The 5062-nt window shown below is 48.5% G+C and overlaps 1 pseudogene; it reads left to right on the top strand.

Moving 5' to 3' along the window:
• Window positions 1–4142: 4142 nt before the first annotated feature.
• LOC147668859 (uncharacterized protein C9orf85 homolog pseudogene) lies at window positions 4143–4815 on the top strand (annotated as a pseudogene).
• Window positions 4816–5062: the final 247 nt, after the last annotated feature.

Below are 5062 nucleotides of genomic sequence, written 5' to 3'. Positions count from 1 at the left end.
GGATGGCCACACCAGTGCGGCAATTTGCTGGACACCACCTCGGTGCCATCCGGATCTCGGCGCGTTCGAGTCACTGTACCGCAACAGTGACCGCAACTCAGCTGGACACGCCGTCTTTCGGCGCAGCATTGTAGGATGGCCACACCAGTGCGGCAACTTGCTGGACACAACATCGGGGCCATCCAGATCTCGGCGCGTTCGACTCACTGTACCGCAAGAGTGACCGCAACTCAGCTGGACACGCCATCTTTCGGCGCAGCATTGTAGGATGGCCACACCAGTGCGGCAATTTGCTGGACACCACCTCGGTGCCATCCGGATCTCGGCGCGTTCGAGTCACTGTACCGCAACAGTGACCGCAACTCAGCTGGACACGCCGTCTTTCGGCGCAGCATTGTAGGATGGCCACACCAGTGCGGCAATTTGCTGGACACCACCTCGGTGCCATCCGGATCTCGGCGCGTTCGAGTCACTGTACCGCAACAGTGACCGCAACTCAGCTGGACACGCCGTCTTTCGGCGCAGCATTGTAGGATGGCCACACCAGTGCGGCAATTTGCTGGACACCACCTCGGTGCCATCCGGATCTCGGCGCGTTGTGCTGCCTTCGGCCTATTCGCACATCGGTCCGCTACTGACGCCGCCTCACGTGCCAACGGATTTTCTACGCTTTTTGTAGCCCTATGCCGCATAACAGGTCATGTGACTTGTTTATAAAACTTTTCATTGGTTCATTTTACTTTTGGTTTCCTAAAGATGGAAGTCTTGGTCATATGACCTAAAAATAACACTTTTCATTGGTTTAGAACATTTTTTTTTCCCAAACGATGAAAGCCCCACCTTGTTTCTGGATCATTCAGACTGAAGCTGGCGTCAGCATGAGAGCACCACCATCTCGTGGCTCCGTCGTGGTCATTCCGCGAGCAATCATGGCAGCCGCTCCCCACCGGAAGCCTGCGGGAGTCGGGGGCCCCCAAGACTGTTGTAGAATCCTCACGGCTGAGGGGACGCTTTTCGAGAATGGAGCCCAAGCCCTAACAGGCAAGCGTCCGAGTTCCAAGGTGTCCCAGGGCCATTTCAGTGGACCAGGCCCAAAACCGAGGAGCCGTCCGCCATTTTAAGAGCCATGTGGCAGCCGCCTATCGCTGCACTGCAAGAGTGGGAGCAACTCAACAACATGGTGAGCGAGACGCTGTAGCCGCAAGAGCGGGCGCAACTCAGCTAGATGGCCGCCACCTGGGGAGGCCCGTTCACGCCGCCTCCCCCACGCCCCCCCCCCCCCGGGCCGCCGCACGCCAATTTTCGGAGCAGCATTGTAGGATACCAAAACCAGTGCGGCAGTTTACTGGACATCACCTGGGTGCCTGTCGTACATGTTGTGTCAGCCATGGGACACTGGACACAGTCCCATCAACATCTCAACGCGTTCTGCTGCCTTGGGACTATTCGCACAACAGACCGCTACTGACGAGGCCTCCCCCCGCACCACCCGGGACGCCCCACGCTGTTTTTCTGTGCTGCATTGTAGGATCCCAAAACCAGTGTGGCACCCAGGCGACATCACCTGGGTGCCGTCCAGAACTCTGCACGTTGTGCTGCCTTGGGACTATTCGCACAAAAGACAGCTTCTAACCATTGTTGCTTTTTGAGTTGAAAAATGTTTAAATGTTTTTAGTTTTTGTTCCGTTCATTATAGTTAAAAGTTAATAAAGTTTTATAATCTTACTTTGTTGGAGTGTTATCTATTTTTTTTAAAACGGGTGAATAGGGCCTTGAATCGGGTTATTGTCATGTGTGGGCTTTGGAAGTGTGCTGCTGCAGGATCGGACATTTCAAACTCAAATGCACGTTCTTTTTCTTACCTTTCCGAAGCATGGAGCGCAATAGCAGGCAGAGAAAGGGTGATGCACGTGTTGAACACTACCTGACCTGGCAAGTTGCTGGCAGTGCCCCCCCGCCCGCTCCTGAAAGAGGGCACACACACACCGCCGCCCCGAGTACTTCACAAATCTTTAAAAGACCATGCGCTTGTTCATGAGGCTTAAATGGTTTATCACCTCTTCTAGAACCCCTGCATCGACCCTCTGACGTTTCCTGGAAAAATTACCATGTAACACAATACCAAGCCCTGTCAGCTGAAACCCCCAAGGAATCGTGGGGCATATTATCAAGGGGGTTTATCTCCGCTTTTTTGGCTTTAAAAGCCATGAAAGCGGAGATAAAATGATCTCCCTATTACCAAGCTGTCGCTAACACCAGTTAGTGACAGCTAAAAGGAGATAGCGACCATCTTGGGCCCCGCTTTGCATGTCAGTGATACTTATCACTAATGACATGCAAAGTGGCGTGCCAAGATGTTAGCGACTGGAAACAGTCCCTAACATCGCTATCTCCTATTACCAACTTTTGGAGATATTCGCGCTAAGCGCGAATATCTCCAAAATCTAACACCTGCCCTGAGCAGTTCTTAGCCATGTTATCCAATGGGAGGTGGATAACATGGCTAAGAGCATTTGCTCGATAATACATGAATATCGCTGACTTTTCTGCGATAATAGCAAGGTTTATCTGCGATAAAAATCGCCGATGTGCGGCGATAATTTTTGTCTCTAAACAAGTTAGAGACAAAAATTATCGCTAGTTGTTCGTAATATGCCCCCGGGTTTTTGCTTGCAGAAATCGGGAGGCGGGAGACTAGCACTGAAATCAGTAGTCACACGCCTGAATCGGGAGGGTTGGCATGTCTGAATTCTCTACAGCTGGGGCCATAAACTACATCCGCAGGGGTAGGTGATAGCCTGGGACCAGCCTGGCATCTAAAATGGCTGCCGTGCACGACAAAATTGTGGCATTGGAAAAAAGGCAAGACGGCGCAGCCGCTGGAAGAGATGTATCAACATATATCAGCCTCCTCAGCCACCCTCAGGAAACATAGGGGATTAGGATACGTCTCCCGCACCCCCTTATACCTAGTAATTTAATTAACGAAGCACAAAATGGCGAATTCCCGTTTCGCTACCAGTTTGCGGCCCGTGAAGCGCTTCTACCGTGAAAAATCATTTTTTTTTTTATTTTCCCCACGGGACCCTTTAATAACCCCAACAACATTCCTAGGGGGTCAAGAGGGTGATACCTTGCCCCCTTTCATTAAATTCCCCCTTCGTTTTTCACCTCTTCTTCTCTCTCGATCCTACCGAGAGACAAGATGGCGGCCGCTCCGGACTGTCACGCAGCAAAAAAAAAAAAGCTCACGCACAGCCGCTGGAAGAGATGTATCAACATATATCAGCCTCCTCAGCCACCCTCAGGAAACATAGGGGATTAGGATACGTCTCCCGCACCCCCTTATACCTAGTAATTAATTAACGAAGCACAAAATGGCAAATTCCCGTTTCGCTACCAGTTTGCGGCCCAGTTCGCGGCCCGTGAAGCGCTTCTACCGTGAAAAATCATTTTTTTTTCTTTTCCCCACGGGACCCTTTAATAACCCCAACAACATTCCTAGGGGGTCAAGAGGGGGATACCTTGCCCCCTTTCATTAAATTCCCCCTTCGTTTTTCACCTCTTCTTCTCTCTCGATCCTACCGAGAGACAAGATGGCGGCCGCTCCGGACTGTTTAGAATGTTGACAGACACCGGAGAGCCAATCAGCTTTCTGCGCACAAAGTTCCAAAACGCGAAAAGTAAGCGGTCCGGATCGCTGCCCGGAGCGCTGTTACAGATATATATCTTGATTTAAACGTTAATTTCTCAAAATCCACTGAAGCACATATATTGAGACCTAGCAAAGGCACATCGGGCTAACAGTCCCTACAATTTTGCCAAGTTTCGTGCAAATCCATTTAGCCGTTCGAGCTAAAAGTGAGTCCAACCGCCCTATGGAAAAATGAATGGGAAAAACGCGTTTTGGGACCCCCCTTTTTTCTCGGCCCCCCCTTGACGAAACCCCACCAAATTTTCAGGGGCTGCTCAGAAACAAAATGTGCCATTTTCCTGAAAATTTCAGCCGATTCCGTCCACAAACGCCAAAGTTATTAGACATAGAATTTTCAGAAATGCCATAGGGAATTAATCCTAACTATATATACCTACTGGCGATAGCCAGTAGGTAATATATATTCAAATATATGCATTTCTTTGAACACAATGAGTTCGCAGCGAGGCAACATTTCCCGCACGCGCCCTCAGAGGCACCAAAATGACACAGCCTTCAAAAATAACAAGTTCGATACAAGTTCTCTAACCAAGAAACTGAGTACAAAAGTTCACGAAGCAGTCTGCCAGCACTGCAAGGACGTGCTGGAGTGGCGAGTCAAATACAAGAAGTTTAAGGTACTTACACAACCCAAAAAATGTGTTAAATGTCTTCAGAAGACTGTAAAGCACGCATACCATATCATCTGTAAACCATGTGCCTGTAAATTAGAACTCTGTGCCAAATGTGGTAAAAAAGAAGAAATTGTTGTTCGGGTTGAGAAAGGACCAAAAGACACAGCAATTGAGTCCGTCTCAAAAGATGAAGAGGAGCGGGATATCGACGAATTGGATTTTGCAGGGGAAGATGATGATGATGATGAGGAGGATAATGATAAACACGATGATGAGACCGACAACGATATGAACAACGCTAGTAAAAACACATAAACAAAAACTGCCTCTAATTAACTTGTGTATTTAGGTTACAAGAGAAATCAGCCAGGATTTTTTTTTAACTATCAACTGTAATCTTAAAGTTTATTTTTCATGTAGAGTTTCTTCTAGCATTTTCAATTTGCCTTGCATGTACATCATGCTGTATATTTACAAGTGAAAAACTATTGTCAATAAAAAGATGTAATGAAAGACAGACAGTCCGCAGGGGTAAGAGCGTTAATTGTAAGCATTACAAAACAAATGAGTTTTAAGGAGGGACCTGAAACTGGTGTAGGGTGAAGCATGTCTTATGCCTAAAGGCAGTGTATTCCAGAGGGAAGGAGCAAGGAATGAGAATCTCAGTCCTCCCTGTTTCTTACGTTTAAAAACCGGGACCTTAAGTAGGGCCCGGTAGGAAGAACGGAGGTTG

Source organism: Lissotriton vulgaris, unplaced genomic scaffold (assembly GCF_964263255.1).
Source record: "Lissotriton vulgaris unplaced genomic scaffold, aLisVul1.2 SCAFFOLD_2974, whole genome shotgun sequence".
Classification (NCBI taxonomy): domain Eukaryota; kingdom Metazoa; phylum Chordata; class Amphibia; order Caudata; family Salamandridae; genus Lissotriton; species Lissotriton vulgaris.
The sequence above is the reverse complement of the archived record's forward strand: the minus strand, read 5'-3'. Positions and strand labels throughout refer to the sequence as shown.